We start from the raw sequence: 18,018 nt of genomic DNA, 5'->3' as shown, positions 1-18,018 counted from the left end.
ACGCACCACACATACTTACACACAACCACACACATGCACACACACCACACATAATCACACACACAAACATACACCACACACACTTGCACACGCACACGCACAAGCACACACACCCTCCGTCGGGATCGTTGGGCTTGTTTAACAGTCACCCCCGGTCAGCAGGGTCCCGGCGGTATCTGGCCCTGGCCCTGGACCGGACCGGCCTTCGGCCCCGCCTCCCCGGCTCCCGCGCAGCTGAGAGCTGTGTCCTGGAGCTCCACGCCCGCATCACCCGGGCCCTCTCTCCTCTGGACTGTCCTGAAGGTCACCTGGTGACACCCGGCCCCCGCGAGCCTCCCCTGGGCGCTCAGGGTGCCCTGGCCCAGGGGAGCTGGCGGCCCCCCAGACCTCACTTTCCACCGCATCGCCCCTCCACCCACGAGCCCAGCGAGCTCAGCCATCGATCATGGGGCATCGCGGAGCGAATGCTCAGTGTTCCCTTCCCTCCCGTCACACCAACAGGCCGGGGTCGCCGCAGTTAGGGGAGCCGCGTGCCGAGTTCTCCCGGGTGGCCCAGTGACGTCCACACTCACAGGTCGGTGCCCCTCCCCCACTTCATTCTCTGCACTTGACCGCTGAGGGCCCAGGGCCTTGAGTCTCCAGGGGCCGTGCGGCCATGAGATGGCATGATGGCCCGGGGGGCGGGGACGCCACCTGCAGCCCCCCGTTCCAGGCCAACAGGACTCAGCAGTGAGGCTGCTCAGAGCACCGCCTAACGCGGTGGCCGTGTTTTCTGGATCAAACACGAGGATTTCAGATTCCACAGAAATAAGTGTGCTAGAGTAGAACCGGGGGTAGAGCCTTGAAATTCAGAACATTCTCGAAAGTCCGGGTGCAATGTAGAAGCAGATGTGAAAACTGTCGTGCACCCTAGCCCTCACGAACGAATGGGAGCCAGGAGCGAGCTGGAGGCTGAGCTTGGGCACACACCACGAAGTCCCACTGAAAAATCGCACAGGGCCTGCTCGCTGCCCCGTCTCGTCTCTGACAAAAGAATGAATGTGATTTGACCCTGGTGGTCATTTTACATCGGCGTTCTATTTCACTTGGAAATGTCGTCAGTCACCAGCCCTTTGCCCCCAACTCATCCGCTGAGGTAACCCTCCAGGCCTTGCAAAGCCATCTGCCTAGGAATGGAGCTGTCACCTGCTCACGGTGCGGTCCCCAGACCAATAGAACCAGCGTCTTCGGGGAGCTGGGTAGAAGTTCGGAGTTTCCGCTCTCAGCCCGGACCTGCGGAACCGGCGTCTGCACTTTGAAGAGCCGCTCAGTGGATGGCACGCATGTTACATTTGGAAATGTACTGTTGTCTTCCCCCTGTCTCACAATCCCCTCGAACGTGGTGGCATCTGGTCACCAGTTTTCTGAACTGAGAAACTGAAGCGCTGAGGAAGGGCGCTTCTTCCCCAGAGCGAGAGCCTCTCCCAGGGCCCAGGCGCTTTGATTTTCTTCGGTGGCGAGCGCAGCTGCTGCTTTATGAGACGGTGAGGTCGACGTAGGTTTAATCCGGCGCTCGCCAGGCGTTGCAGCGTGACAACGATGGACAGGGACGCCGCACGATGCTGACGCGTGAGTCCACAGGCGTTCCCGGGATGCCGAAGCTCCTCTGACTTCTGATCCAGGTGTGACTGTCACCTCGTTGCCTTTTCTCTGACCCACCTCGAACCCGAAATGAATCGATTTGTGCTTCCTCCCACGAGAGCCCAGAACAGTCTGGAAGCGGCAAAGCTGGTCACCGATGACCTGAAATGTGGCCACTGTCACAGCTCCAGCCTCGCACGGCTCCCTGTTCAACTGCCGCAGGTGTGCGACACTCCCAGAGAGCTGGGGCCCCGAGCCGGTCACCTCCGCCCACCTGTGCGTGGAACATAAGTGGCTCTTCTCTGTCCTAGGTCTCCACCAAAGAAAAGGTGATCAAATGGTCGACCAATAGCAGATTTCCACCCCTAAACTGGTCCTGAAAAGGTAATTCTTTGGAGGCTTGGAAGAATGACCCGTCATGTGGCATGACCGGTTTGGGGGAGGCTGGATTATTTACTTTTCCAGATGGATGTTCTACCCACATTTATGGAAAAACCTAATAGCCGTGTCTCCTTAAAACATATAGCTTCTTTGTTCCTCAAGAAAGGTGTGAGTCAGCGCTGTTCCGACCATAATGGTTACGGGCAAGCTTTCAAAGTTTCAGAGGCGGTCAGTCGATTTTGTAATATTGATTCCAAAACGCAGTTTTTTTTTCTTCCCCCTAAGCTGTTTCTACAGTCAACAAAATTGGTCCAAAGAGCCTGCTAAGCAGCCCGGCAGTATTTTCGAAAGATATTTAAGGGTTTTGTCTTCTGTTAAAAACGGACGCAGAAGAGAAAGGAAGAAAATGGTGGGAAATAGAAGGTTGAGGAAGACATATTGTTTGAGGCCCTTAAATTTAGGACAGCACGAAAAGAGAGACTTTGGGTAATAAAAGTCCCACAACAAACATGACGTCACTCACGTCGCGACTTCTTTCCCGAGCTGACATTCGTTAAAAAATACGTCTGTGTGAGCTCCTCCACTCCCAGTGCAGAAATCGCTCTCGCCTTCATCACTGGCTTCGATCCTCACCGTCGTCCTGCGTGTTGGCCTATCCGGCGGGGAAGGAGTAAAATCTGGATAAGTACTTGTTATTTTAAAAGTGTATGGTTTTCTACGGCCGCGCCACTCTGAACGTGCCCGATCCCGTCTGATCTCGGAAGCTGCGCAGGGTCGGGCCTGGTTAGTACTTGGACGGGAGACCACCTAGGAAGACCAGGTGCTGTAGGCGTAAAAAATAAAAAAATAAACATAAAAAGATAAAAGTGTATGGTTTTGAATGATCTGTCACTGTCCCCAGCAGCTCAAAAAACATCAGGACAGAATAGCTTATATGCTTATCAGCATGTGGATTTTTTAAACGCTTGATATAAATGAAACTACCCTCATTTAAAATAAAAAAACAAGAGTCAGATGGGTGTGTTACTCTAGTGCTACTCAGCAGTTTTAAATCAAATTTTCCTTTTCGTTAAAGAGGATATGGTGCAATTAAACTTCCTTGGATGGACATTGAAAGTCTGAGAGTAAACATCTAGCATATGAAGCGGCAACCCTGCACGTGTGCACCGATTCAAGCAGAAGGGGTCGTGGCCTCAGCTAAAAAAGCTACTGACATTGGAAATCCTTAGATTAATCTTCACTATTTTGGAGGTCAATTTATTCAGAATTTTAACACGTGACTTGCAGCGGGCAATGTAGCTGCTTGGTGAAGACTTCTCAGCGGAGAGAAACTGGTATGGTGCATGCACTTGCCAGGCTCCAGCTCTTACCTGCTGCCTTGGAACCTGCACGGCCCATGACTGAACGAGATGCAAGTTTCAGCTTAAGGGTCGTGGGCGTTTACTCCGGGGCGTTAGAAACCCACACCCCTCGCCCCGAAGCCCCCTGGCGGCCGAGCGGGGTGGAGCCTCTGACGTCTTCCGAGGGGATCGGATCAGGAAGTGGAAGGACGCGTGGTCTCTGCGTGTCTCGGGGCTCTGTGCGCCATTCGACGGCGGAGGGGCTGGCCCCAGATTAATTTTTCTCCCTTTCACGTCTTTACCTATTTTTCCCTACGTTTTTCGTTTTTATATTTAAACATCCTGATCCTTTTAGGTTCCAGAAATCAGTCCTCTAACCTCTTCCCACCTCCCCCCCAAAATTTGGAGGGTAATATCTTAAATGTGTTGTTAGGATTCCAAATTATAAAATAGCATTAAAGAAAACGTCTATTTTTAAAAATTTACGTGCTTTTAAAAAGATCTATGAAGCCCCCCTGTTGAGTCGTGCTAATTCATTTGTGAATTTGGAATATTTTGAGTCCTGCCACGCGTCCGGGAACACAGTGACGTCATGACGGCTATGCGGTCCGCCCTTAAAGTGCGGAAGATCCAGGAACGGTAAGAGTTAAAGCCAGCGGATCAGTAAAACAGCACCTACAAGAATTTCTCGTGCGCATAAGTACGGTTTGCATTGAGGGTTTTCAAACCCCAAACTGCTCTGAAGCTGGGGGGCGACACCCCAGGACGGCTGGCAAAGGGAGAGCCGGGGAGCTGCAGCCTTCACGGTGACGTCTCATCCCAGACGGGGCGTCCAGACGGCAGAGGTTCCTGAGCGTGACCACCTCAGACCATTTCAGGAAGATGACTTAAATCTCTTTTACGATTGCCAGAGACATTTAGAAAAAGCGACCGAAATTTCGCTTATGTTCGCGGTACCAGCCAGACTTCGTTCTGCTGATGTGGCTCAAACGGTTTTTGTCTGCTTGGGGGCCGTTCGAGCAGCCGGCGCCTTCAGGTCTGACCTTGGTCCTCTTTTCTTCCCGCGAGGGTTAATACCCTAGTGGGGAGACAGGCTCGTAAACGGAAGCCATGTCAGTGAATGGGGGCGCGGATGTGGTCGCTTCTCCGGGGAGCTGACTTGCCCCCCACGGAGAGAAGGCAGAATGGCAGCCGCAGGTGTGCGCCACATGGTTCGCCTTCTGTGCCGGTCCAGGCGCTCGAACCCTCCATGTCTGATTCGTCTCAACAACCTCGGGAAGACGTGGGTGCACCTTCTCCGACGTCCCCGCGCGTTCCCTTCCCCGGGGAGACGTGGGTGCACCTTCTCCGACGTCCCCGTGCGTTCCCTTCCCCGGGGAGACGTGGGTGCACCTTCTCCGACGTCCCCGTGCATTCCCTTCCCCGGGGAGATGTGGGTGCACCCTCTCCGATGTCCCCGTGCATTCCCTTCCTCGTCTCTCAGCCCGGATGCCTGACCCATATGTTACTGCACAGCAAATATGGTAGAATGAGTGGCTGAGCGGTCACAGCCTTTGCCACACGCGGTCTCGGGCGGTCTGTTTTTCTCCGGCGGAGGGGTGCAAGGGTTCCGCTTGCACTGATGATGGCTGCTGTTGACCCTCATCTTCTATCGTCACCAGGGTCCCCACCAAGACTAGGCCAGAGAAATTCTGTACTACGTCCGCATCTACGTCGACACGCCCCAGACGGGGGCCTGTGCTCCCTCGGGCTGTGTTATCTGCTATGTATGACCCTAAAATTGTGAGCCGAATTAGCCAAAGAAGCCTCTAAAATGAATCTACTAAAATAGGAATTTATGACAACTTTCGGTCAACGGCGTCTGGATTTCTGGTTCGACAAATCGCCCTGGGCTACGGAGATCCTTTCAGGGCAATAATTATTTGATAGCCACGAGTTTCCCGAGAGCGTCGGCAGTGGCGTGTGTAAACGCTGAAACGGTAGAATGTGTGATACTTTTTAAGTCGGCCATTTCTGCATGGCACGAAAATGCGTAATACCCATGCTACGAACCGTGAGCTGTGGCCGTTCACACCTCCCGCAGATAGCCTTTCCTTGTGTTCTCATAAAGAATCGTTTTTCAAATACTGGAGGAGAAGAATCCAGTAAATTGGAAATATTTACAAAATTTGGAGGTACGTATGATTCTGGTTATTTTAACTACAGCAGTTTTGCTTAGGAAAAATCTGGAAAAAAGTACTTGGAGGTTGAACTCTTCAGAATTCACACATTTCTGCATTTATGATTTAAAGAAATATCTCCAGTTTCACAGTATTTTTACTTTGTGTCAAAATCCTGAACATTTTGTACATGAAACCTCTCTAGAAGAGCACGTAAAACCACCGTGCAGGTACTGCCATGATTCCATCATGAATAATGTAGAAAAATTACAGAAGAGTTTTGTTATTTGGTAGCAAGAGAACAGGGCACTGGGGGAGCAGCTGGGGACGTGAGTTCGGCCCGCCTTTGACCATGACCATCTCGGAGGGGACAAAGTGGTCTCCAGTCCCTCCTCTTCTTTGATGAGCTGGTGGTTCTATCAGTTGGGGTGACTCCCTGAGGTTCCTTTTGATTGATCAAGTTGGGTGGACACTTCAGGTGCCTCCGTGAAGGGGTCATCTAGACACGTGATCTGGAGTGGATCTGGGACCCGTGACACTGCCAGTTGCCGTGTGACAGACACCCTCTCAGGTGTGTCAGTCTGATTAGCCGCCTCCCGCCTGGACGAAAGGAACTGCATGGGTGTGTTGAAACTTGTTCTGGGTTGGAGATGTCACCGGTTAACAGTAGATGGTTCCCAGTTTTTAGACAAATCAGTGAGAAAAGGTGAGACCTCAGAAGTGGCCGGACCGGGAGTTTCTTGGTCAAATTCTTTTCCAGGGACTGGCTTATTAATGAGCCCTGTAAGCGATGGTTTTGTCTCCCTTTCTTTTGGGAAAAAATGGAATTACAAAACTGTGTCCATTAAGGAAGTTAGACCAAGATCTGAGTGTTCTTCTAAGATAATGACTCACACGCAATGGGACAAAAGAAGAAAATTCATCATTTTGGCAATATTCTGGAGAGAAGTCTGCTCTTGCCCAGAAAGTGGGTTTGCTCGCTGCCCAGGTGTTGGCCGACCACGGGCTCCCCTGAAACCCTGAATGGCACCCCGGCTCACCGCTCCTGCCTCAGGGGACACCATACCTGGCCCTTCGACGCACCTGCCCCAATGTCTTGTGAAGGCTTGGCTGTGGGCTGTGGAAAATGCTTCCCCATCTGTGTCTGGGCCACTTTGGGTGGCCAAAATCGTCGCCACTTGAACAGAGGGCACAAAACAGAGAGGAGAGATAAGCAAACCTGGTCCCTCACTGGGACAAGCTCTAAAGCAAACAGCCCAAATGACAACCAAACGACAGCCCGTGGCTGGGATCAGTGAGAAACTCCTAATCACTGTAAGTAGATGGAAGGGGCCGCTGGGAAGGAATGGAGGCCCAGGCTCCATGCTCCCTCCATCCCCCCTCAGAGGTCTGCTGCACCCCCACAGGGCCGCCGATCTTCTGCCGTGTCCCATTGGCTTTCTGAAGCAGGCCCCTCCCGCCACAGCCCCATCCTGCTGTGTCCTTCAGACCTGGCAACCCCCAGAAAACAGACGGGGAGGGAGGAAGCAGTCTCCACTAGGGCGGTGCTTGGATGGGGTTGGAGAGGACTCTTGGGAAAACTCGGGTGCCGGGGCCGGGTCTGGGGGCGGTGCTGGGCTGCTCCGGGGGAGGCGGGGGACGCTGGGGCTGCGTTTTCTCAGCCACCTGCCTTCCGGGGACCTGCGTGAAGGCTGGTGGCCGGGTCGGGCGTTGTCTTAGGTGGCTGAAGAATAAAGCCTAGATAAGTAGAAAGATGTTCTTTTCCAAGATTCTAAAGAAATAGTCAAAAACTTCTTTTGTACATGTGAGAAAGGCAAATGCCACGTGAGGCAAGATTAGAAAGTTTTCAGGAGCTGGACAAACTGAGTCGAAAAGTAAGACGATGAGGTAAAAATAAAATAATACCAGATTTCAAAAACCGAGGCAAACTACTGAGAAAGGGTGACGGCAGCTAAAAGCCCCCAAAACAGAATCCACATTGACACACACGAAGCGGGGACCGACGCCGAGGGACACGGAGCCGGTCACAACGTGGACTTGGAAGGCTCCCCCCGAATTCAGATCGCACAGGTCAGCGGAGGGAGAGGAGGAGGAACCGGTTTGTGAGCCCAACCTGTTGATCTTCTTGATGAAGAAATCGAAATCAGAGGAGACTGAAAGGCGGCAGAGCGACGGGCCAGCGAAGTGCAGGGGGTACACGCCACCGTCCCCCGCCTTTGGGAGGAAGAGGTGGACCGGCTAATTGGACGTTTGATCCATACGATCAATAAGAATGATAATGTCCACACACATGCACACACGCACATATATATTTTCGTCCCCTCGAAGTGACTACACGCACGGAGATCTTTCAGCGTTCGAGAAACGTTAGAAGTTTTCGGCGTCTGCTACTCGAGAAAGAAAAGCTCAGTGAGCAGACAAGACACTGGCCGTGACAGAGCCGCCGCCTCGCCGTGTCGCCCTGGAGGTGACTCCGCGTGACCTGCTGTGAGCGGAGGGTCCCCTTGGGGAAGCTGCACCCGGGTAGCGTCTGCCGGTGGGGGGTGCTGACACCCCCAGGAGGGAAGGAAGGTGGAAGGAAGGGTCATGCTGAGCCGAAGCGGGTTGGGGAGACGCCGGCTGTGGAGTCGACAGTGAGGAGCCAAGTGCCACGAAGCAAACCAATGAGGAAAGCCCGAAGGACAGCCGACCGAGCCGGAGCCCATTCCAGAGGGATCGGATCCGTGAGTCACACACGTGTGGAAACGGGGAAGGCGGAGGGATTACTACGTTCCCTATCAGACAAAGGTATCCAGCAAACGAGCAAACGAAACCCTCAAAACACAGGCGATTTAGCCCAGGGCCGGACAAGCGTGGACAGTCACGTGTACCCTACTGGGACACCGCGAGCTGGCTGCGCCGCATCCTGACGCGATGGCGGATTCTCCCAGTCTGCGATCGCCCGCGACACCTGCCCCCTTCCTCCGGCACGTGCAGTCACGGGTGCGGATGGGCACAAGCGCGATGCTTTCTTTCCAGCCCCGAAGTTGTCAACTGTGGGTTTTGATCAACACCACAATAAGTGAGGCGCGGAGAAAAATTCTGTCTCGGAAAATAACACCCTTCTCTTCGGTAGTGACGTGCTCATTCGAATTTTAATGCGTGTACGTCATAAGTTATTTTGGTCTCAATATTTTACAATCGACGAACAGAAATAAAAATCTTACATTGCTCAATTGGATTTTGCTTTTATCATTTCTTACGTGTTCCTGTCGATGGCAGGGCGGTCTCTGTCTTTCCAAAGAACTAAACCATTCTAACGAAACTGATACTAGGTCAGTTCTCCTTCAAGTCAAGCATATAGTTAAAAATGTCTTTTGGACACTGTACAGGCCACAAACTCTTTAAAAAATCAAGTCTTGAAAGACAAAGAGAGACCGAGGGAACGTTCTAGATTAAAGGAGGTCGAACAGATGAGACGTCCAGATGCGGCATCGTCCAGGCCATGATGACAATGCTAACGAGGACATGTGACATAGACACCGTTCCGACCACCAGTCAGCACTCCAGGGTACGCCGGAGTTAGTGCATAGGAACTTCATAAAAATTAAAAAATTGACGTGAACGACAACAGGAATTAAATGGAAAAATGGAGATAATCCACACTTTACATGGGACAAATTAATATTACAAAGATTCCATAGTTTTCCGGAGTTAAAGTATAAATTCAAGACAATTCCAAAAAAAAAGTCCAGGTGAATTTTCTTGACAGATGCAAAAAACTTACCGTAAAATTCATGCGAGAGAATAAAGGTCCATAAAGGTAATTAAAATCTGAGAAAGACATAGAAATAGGGGGGATCCGCCCTACCGGATGTTAAGAGATGTTACAGAGTTAAGATGATAAAGAATATATATTTTACCAAGAAAACGTAAGCAACCCAGTGGGACAATGATTTACGCGGACAGATCCACGTATTCGTATTATAATGGACATTTAACGTATAATAAAGTTATCGACACAAATCCATTAAAAAATAGGTTATTTGGTAGATAGTGCGGGAAAGACTGGCTCATTATGTGGAGAAAACGACCCCCAGACCCATCCCTAACACCACATTCCAAGGTGGGCTGTGGCTGGATTCAAGGCTCGTTCTCTCCGTTAGGATTTCGTCATAATACACAGGAACGCGACACCCTGTCAGGAGTGGGTGGCCAGATCCACTCCTCAGATCCGCCTGGGACGTAATTGCACTGTGGGGGCAGGAGCCCCACACCCACCCATGCCCGGGCTGCACACGACTTGCCCCGGCAGGTTAGACCTGACTCGGAGGGGCTTCTGGAACGAGCCTCTTCAACTCAGCTGTGTAGCCCACGCTTCCACCTAGAACATTCGAAACCAGAGGCAACACCCCAAAACACGACACAGTCCACACTCCAGGGCCCACACCAGAAAGGCGTCTCGGAACCTCAGTGCTACAGAGCGAGTCAGTCTGGGTTCTCTAGAAAAAGAGCCGCTAAGATTTATCCTTCCTGTCTGTCTGTCTGTCTGTCTGTCATATCTATCTATCTATCTATCTATCTATCTATCTATCTATCTATCTATCTGTCATCATCTATCTATTTATTTAAATATCTCTCATAATTATGGGGGCTGGTAAGTCTAAAATCTATAAGGCAAGCTGGCAGGCTGGAGACTCAGGTAAGATTCTTATAATCTTGAAGCAGAATTCCTTTAAAAGCCGCAGGTTTTGCTCTTAAGGCTTTCACCTGGTTGGATAAGGCCCACCCATATTATCCAGAATTATCTCCTTTGCTGAGAGCCAGCTGACTGTAGATGTTAACCGCATCCTCACAGCAACACCCGGACCAGTGTCTGATCGGATAACTGGGCAGGAAAGCCTGGCCAAACTGACGCATAAAACTACCAACGGGATAGGCCACGTTTGTATTACAGATTAACTGTACCACTTACATCGATTACGATTCTAATATTTACCGGCAGGTATGGGAATGTTTCAGAGTTCCTGTTGGTCCTGACTAGACAGCAAACACGCGTCAAATCGCTGGGCAGGGGAGGGACGTGGGGAATGGAGACGGAATGGAATAAACATGCAAATTTATAAGTAAGTAATTAAATAAAACAAGAAAAGGGCTTTGTGGGAGCAGCGATGATATTGTGCTGGGAGCTTAGGAGTCTGAGTAACTCAACCTTTAACACTCCAAACGGAAGCTTTTAAAAACTGCTGGTCACGGCTCCCAGGCCTATAAATAAATAAATAAATAAAACGACCAACTTATTTCCACACATATTTTACAGGCGTGTGCATAGGAGCTTTGCCTAAAATAGCCAAAACCTAGGACAAGAACCAAAACGTTTGTCCACAAGTGAATGGAGAAAAATATTGTGGTCTCCATACAGTGAAAAACTACTCAGGAATAAAAGGCTACCGATACATGCAGCAACATGGATGAATCTGGAAAACTTACCCTGCGCAAAAGCCAGACACGAGCGTGCACGCGGACCATTCCACTGAGGGGAAATTCTAGAGAGGGGAATCCGCTCTGTGGTGGCCTGAGCTGCCCACGGTCAGGGGTGGTGATGGCCACGTGGCCTTGGGTGACGGACGTGTCGATTGTGGTGCTGGCTCCACGGGTGTACTCACCAAAACCCATGACAGCTGATTCGCGGTGGCCCTCACGAGGTCACCTGCCGTAAGGTGGCAGGCAGATCCCGTGACCCTGGGAAGCGCGGTGGCTCGGAGGGGCACGCAGCCCGTCAGTTTCCCACGCCGACCTCTGGTTTAACGACACTGAAACGCGCTGATTATGTTTGATAATAGAAGCCCTGCTTGGTGTCGTAGATGTCCCGGGGGTCTGGGGAAACACACGCCTGCGGTTTGGAGGCGGCTGGGCCAACTTGCCAGGGGCTTCTAGGCAACTAATAACCTGGGGGCTTTGTGCCCAGTTGCGCTGACGGTGGGTAGAAGTCTGTTCTCGCCGCACCGAAGTCTTTAAATGTCGTAGAAAACTGCCGTGTCTCCTTTTCCTTCTGTGAGCCGAGCCCCCCGAGTCTTCAGTGCCCCCAGTGCCCTGAAGCATGGGCTACACAGCTGAGTTGAAGAGGCTCGTTCCAGAAGCCCCTCCGAGTCAGGTCTAACCTGCCAGGGCGAGTCGTGTGCAGTCCGGATGTGGGTGGGTGTGGGGCTCCCGCCCCCACAGTGCAATTACGTCCCAGGGCGTCACGTTCCTGTGTATTATGAGAAGGTTCTAGGTCTTCAGTGCCCCCAGTAATCGGTGACTTCGTTACCCTCCCCGCTTCCCCAGATGCTGGCCGCTCCCCCCGCGGGCGCAAGCCTGCCAACGTCCCTTGGAAAGTGTGGCGGAGCCTACCACAGTCCTGCGTGGGACAGTCACATCGGGGTTGACTGCTCCCTGTTTTCTTGAGCCTCTGGGGACACTCGCTTGGGCTTTTGGTCAGCGGATTCTGCCACAGATCCCTTTGCAGTTTCAGAGTTTTTAAAATCCTAAAATCCCTTGATTATAAAGTGCTGTGTCGCCGCGCTGCCTCGGAGCCGAAGCCAGCGGAGGGGGTGACATGACGCTGACTGTTCCATTGTTTTGGATTTAGACCAGTATTTCAGACGGCTGAGGTTTTTATTTTCATTTTTTGTCCTCTTTTAAATTAATGCTTTCGCTCTTCGTGTGAGCTTTGCGTCTTGAACGAATGCGACACGCAGACCTTTCCTTTCAAGGCTGGGCTTCCAGACTGTGCTGAGGCCCTGGGGCACCGCTGGGGACCGCTTCCTCCGTGGCGGCGCCCCACAGTCAGCGCTCGGCCGTGTTAGGGACCCGCTGGCCTCGTCGGTCATCACGTGGCCGTGGTAGGGACCCGCTGGCCTTGTGAGTCATCACGTGGCCATGGTAGGGACCCACCGGCCTTCGCAGTCCCCCGGCCTGCGGCCTGTGTAGAGCCGGGTTGGTCAGGACACCGGAGCGGAGCATGAGGATCTCGGGTGTGTTAGGGGCGAGTCTCACGGCTGGTCCTAAGCTCCTCTTTGTGCCTGAATGTCATTTTCCTTCTTCAGGAGCGCGTGTCTGAAATCGGGATGGCGGCTCATGAGACCAGGGGACTCTGCGGACGCGCTTTCGCTGCCGGACACTCGCTGCGCGGACAGGGCCTGGCCGGGGCGGAGCCGCGGGAGCCGCGGGCCGCGTGGATGAAGAGGTCTCCGCGGAGGCCGGGTTCGCGGGGCGCTCGGCGCCCTCGGAGCCTGGCCAGTGTCGGTCAGGTGGATGCCACACGCGGGGACGGACGCGTGTGAAGAGGGCCGAGGTCGGGTCTTCCCTAAAGGAATGGAGGGGAGGGGGCCGGGGGAAGGCAGGGGCCGCAAGGCACGGAGGTCGGAGCCGAGGAGCGGGCTGCGCGCGGGCGGGCGGAGGGAGCCTCGCCCGAGGGGGCCGGGGGGACCCCGCTCTTACTCCGCATCGTGAAAATTGGTCCAGAAACACCTGTAAGTTTCCCAGAACAGGGGGAGATGCGCGCGCGCGGTCCCCCCGGAGCCCGCGAACGTGGCCGGCGGCGCAGCTCGGTGTCTTTCCGAGGCCCGCGCGCGCGCTCTTCTTGTTTCTAATTTTGGAGCCTTTGACACGCACATCCTATGATTCGGCGAGGCTGCCAACACAGCAGGAGAAATTTCAGATGAAAGTAAATGCTAGTATAAATGAGACTCTTGAAGAAAATATTTCCTATTTATATCATGAATGTGCGAGTTCCCCCGACTCCCACCAACCAATGATACACTAAACTATCATGAGTTTTGCTATGCGATTTTTCTGCTTGGCTTATTTGCACACCACAGTGACAGGTGTGCTGTTTAGGAAGCCTGCCCACGGTGACAACTGGACTTCAGACACTGCTTGGCAGCTCTCTGCAAAAATATTTGTCCTCCTTTCCAATTAAAAACATTAAACCTTAAAAGAATGGGTTCAGACATTTAAAAAAATTAACGTTTAGATCTTGAGAAATGACCGTGTAACTAAAAACGTAACATTGTAACAATCCGCACTCACTTGGACCCTACAGTTCCTATTTACGTATCCGTAGGCTGAGAATAACATGACCAAAGAGTCTAGAAAAGTCACAGATTTTCCTGTTGAAAAAATTGTAGAAGATGAATTTGAATACTGAGAAGCAAAAGTTAGCTGACACACTGGTGGACAGAGGACGCGTGGGAGGCGGGCCGAGCGTGGGCGTCTCCGGGCTTGGGCTCTGCCAACTGACGTCAGCCGGCCACCAGCCTCCCCCACGCGCCGCAGACCAGCTGGGCCCCCCAACTGTGCCGGCTGTGGGATGGGTGTTAGAACACTCGGATATGGCCGCGGAGCGTGAGCAGACGCTTAGGATCACAGACTGTTTTCGGTGCCAGCAGAAACCGTGGAGATAAAACGCCCATGGGAAAGGCTAGTCCCCTTCATTTATTGTTGTTGGTTATAGACATCAGGAAAATCCAGAACTTCAACTCAGGCTTGAACTTCGTGATAAGATCATTTTGCGAGTTCATGTTTCGGAGCTTGAGCGTGTGACCTTCCAGTGCATGTGAATCAGGTGTTCGCAAACCAGGAAAGATTTAGAGAAAAGGCGAGTCCCCCAGGGTCAGCCCCTGATGGACTCTGCAATTGCTGAGGCCTGCTGCGGGCAGGGGGGTGGCCTAGGCACCCGAAACCTGCGGGAACAAACACACAGATGAGGGGATTGCTTCCTGTCGCTATGGAACGGCAGCCTCGAGTCAGGGAGGTGCTGGTGAGGCAGAAACGGGCTGCGGCTCCCTAGGGGACAGGAAGACGTTTGGGCCTCAGCGACAGGCCGCTGCTTGAGCGAGAAGGTGAAGGGGCTGGGCCAGGCCCCGAGAGGGATCCACGCCGTGTCCGCGCGGCCCCTGCCGGGCAGTGCTCGGGTGCCAGGCGGCGGGCAGTGTGTTCAGAGGCGGGGTGACCGTGACGCCTCGCCTCTATCCTGAATGCACGGAGCGCGCCTGGACGGTTTTGAGCAGAGGGCTGATTTACATTTTTACAGGGTTGGGTTGGTGGCGGTCAGCAGGCTCCTACCAGGGGCGGCCGTTCAGATCGTGTGCCCACTGCCCTTGCGAAGGGGGAGCCGACCGAGGACGTGTGACGTGGAGGACGGATGAGGATGTAACTCGGCGACCGTGGCCTGCCTGCCGGGGAGGAGGTGTTCTGTTTCCATCAACAGAGGGGGCTGGGCGCGAGTCTGTCACCTGCCGGGCGCTGGGCGCAGTGCCAGATGCCACTCGCTCCTTGGGTGAGCTGCGTGTGTACTTTTCCATCTCCCGACATGACCGGTTAGTCTTACACTTCGGTTTTCTGTTTTCAACCAAAATTTAAAGCATTTTCAGCTATATTTAATTATTAATTTATCTTTAATGAACCGTTCTTTTCTATTGAATGAATTATTCGCTTTAAAGTCATAAAGGGTATGTATCAACACGTTACCTGTCTAAGGATGTCTGTGGGAAAAGGAGTTCTTGGGATGAAAACCATAAAAATCGATCCATACCTCACACCACGAACAAAAATCTGTTCCACTTAGATCAGGAACTAAATGTCAAAAGCAAAACTTTAGAACCGTCCCTGTGCTTTGCCTGCTTTTTCTCAGGCCGGTCTCCGCTTTCCCGCCTGCGGGCGGGGGTGCGTGTGGGGATGGCGTGGGGGGCCCTCAGGCTGCCGTCCACCCACGCTGCCTTTTCGGTCCCTTCGACACCTTTGTACAGAGCTGCCATTCACCCCGCCCTCTGCTGAAATCCTCTCTCACACGCTCGATTGACTGACTCCTCCCGACTGACACAAACCCTCAAAAGAAACAAATAAGACCATATCTTTATCCTATGATGTTAAGATTCGAGATCTCTGCTTGTTAAACGAGACCTTAAAGAAAGTGAAAATGAGCGAAAAACGGGGAGTATAAGATTTGTAAAGTGTAACCGACAAAGAATTAATACAGAGGATTTAATAACTCCCGCTAATCAATAAGAAAAGCGCACAAAAGGTCCCACTATGTAAAGTGGCAAAACGGACAGGAACAGGCATGTTCAGAAGCAGAAACTCGAAGGCTGATGCAGTTGTGGGGAGACGGGCAGCCGCGCCGGTGATCAGGGGAACGAAAGCCAAGCCCGGAGGGGACACGGCTCTGCATCCACCTGACCGACGGGATCAGCCCGACCAGCAGGTCAGCGGACTCCCCTACCGCTCGTGAGGGGACAGGGCGCATTCGGAAAACCATTTGCAGGTCCCAGAGATTTCCCACAGGTTTTCTAATTGCTAGGAATTTCTTGTTTTATTTTCCTCAGAGAATAAATCTGACACATGCACTCGAAACGTCCTGAAATTTACATCACTCCTCGATTGGTGTAGTTTAGAAAATATATCCCTCTGGGTCATGGAACATCTGATTTCCTGTGGAAAATTCGGAATAATTATATTAACTCACTTGAAAGAGGATTCGAAACTGTGTGACACTTCACTGGGAGAAAACAAATTCCCATCGCAAGGGATTATTATTCCTATCACTTTAATTATTATCATCGCCATTATTTTCTAAAGTGCTGTAAGGTTTTATCCTTTGGGACAGAATTTCCATATTTTTGGAACCATCTTAAAGGTCTAAGTTTGACAAAATCGCTTTGGGGGCTGGAAGAGAGGGAGACACAGATGTTTGGATGTCGATAGAAACATGTGGAAAGCATCTCAAGAAGTGTGCCCACACGTCTGCCCGGTGCCCGTTACCGTGGTGACGCAGGGAGGCCCGCGCACTGGGGAGGCTCTGACGCCTTGTGACCTGCGTAGGCAAACCATGACCGAGGCCAGAGTCCACGCACGGGGCTCAGAACGCGAGACTTAACGACCGGTCACAAACGGCCAAGCAGCTTTCCCGAGTGAGACCCCGATTCCACTAGGGCCAGCCAGACACTGTCCTTGCCCCTCTTCAGCGTCTTCTCTAGAAAAACCTCTCCCCAGCTCGGGCGGGTGGAGGCGCCTACACGCTGTCTATATGGTGCTGCCTGACGTGAATCGATGCGTGCACAAATAAACTCCTGAAACTGTTAATGTGCTTCCAATCACCTTTTCACAGGCCCGTCCTCGTCATTGTTTGAGGGGTGTTAGGAAAATCTGGACTGCTTTTCAGCATGATGGCTATATGTCTGGTGTTTCTTTGAGTGACTTTGGCGCCAAGGTGGCTTTAAGGTGGAGTAAGCCCAAGCTACATACTCGCACGGGCGAGAAAGAATCGGAGGCTGACTCAGAATGGGGTACACCTTGCTCCCTCCTGCAATCAGCTTCGGCCGGATATTGAAACTTAGCCGATGGGACTTCGAATCAGCATTATGAATGAATATGCTCCAAGTACTAAAAGAGAAGTTTAGATTATTAAAGGAAATTTGATAATTTAAAGTACATTGATAATAGCTTAACACATAGAGAATTTCAATAAAGAGATCGAAATTGTTAAAAAGTACCAGATGGAAATTCTGGTGTTGAAAAATATAACTGTTGAGTGCTTTTCACCTACCCATGGATCATACTTTGCTAGTTCTGAGCACTCTAGATACTATGTTGCTTTTATCTAATACATATTATGTACAATGTTTACTTAGTAACTGTGGACTCTGTCATTGTTGTGTGGTTTTGTTTGTTTAGTAACTTGTCTAGACCAAACCTGGGCAATCTGTTTCCCACATGGCGTGTGGCCACTGCAGTCTTTGCTCAGAATTTTTAATCTTATTTTTATACATGGCTTCCTAGGGGTCATCCACGTGTCTGCGTGATCTCAGACAGTGGCCAGCCGGCGATTGCTCAGAGGCTGTGACACACCGAGCTACTGGTGTGTGACTCAGGGAGGGCATTCAAGTCTGCCCGGCTCGGCCTCTGAGCTGGAGCCTCTGACGCCTACCCTGTGTGCTCATGCAAACTCGCGTCAGCCAGGGCGGCTCTAGCCAGTCTCTCTCGGGGGCTGCATGGAGAGCCGAGGACGGCTGTCTGCGCTGTCGCCTTTCTGGATCGCTCCCTCCCTTCACTTTCTGGTTCATCTGCTGCCCAGTTATTAGCCAGGACTGTGACCTCAGGCTCGCTGACTACTGCCTTCCGTGGGGTGTTTGGCTCTGAGACTCCGCTTTGGCGATGCCACTGGGGGTCGGGTGTTGTTGTTTGCTAGTTTTGCACTTCACCCCAAGTCACTGAGCCTCTGCTAGCAGGAAAGGTGCTGGTTTTCATGGCTTGTCTCAAACTAGCACAGCTGCCTCACTGATGAAACTGAGAAGGGTGTGGGACCAGCCACAGGCAAGGACCCTGTGGTCTCCCACCATTCTTACCTGAAGTTCAGTAGGTTTTCATGAATAATCGCTTCTCAATTTGTTATGTACTTTTGGTTTATTAGAGCCCTGAGATTGTTGTTGATTTTTAAAATAATCGTGTCCAGTTTCATTTTTTTTTTCTTTTTGGAGAAGGATTTGCTGAGTTTCTCT

At 51.9% G+C, this 18,018-nt stretch overlaps 1 pseudogene; it reads left to right on the top strand.

Moving 5' to 3' along the window:
• The first annotated feature begins 2,714 nt into the window (after positions 1–2,714).
• LOC120618439 (uncharacterized) lies at positions 2,715–2,833 on the top strand (annotated as a pseudogene).
• The last annotated feature ends 15,185 nt before the right edge of the window (positions 2,834–18,018 follow it).

The sequence above is a fragment of the Pteropus medius genome, unplaced genomic scaffold, assembly GCF_902729225.1.
Source record: "Pteropus medius unplaced genomic scaffold, Ma_sr-lr_union100, whole genome shotgun sequence".
In the NCBI taxonomy this organism is placed as follows: domain Eukaryota; kingdom Metazoa; phylum Chordata; class Mammalia; order Chiroptera; family Pteropodidae; genus Pteropus; species Pteropus medius.
The sequence above is the reverse complement of the archived record's forward strand: the minus strand, read 5'-3'. Positions and strand labels throughout refer to the sequence as shown.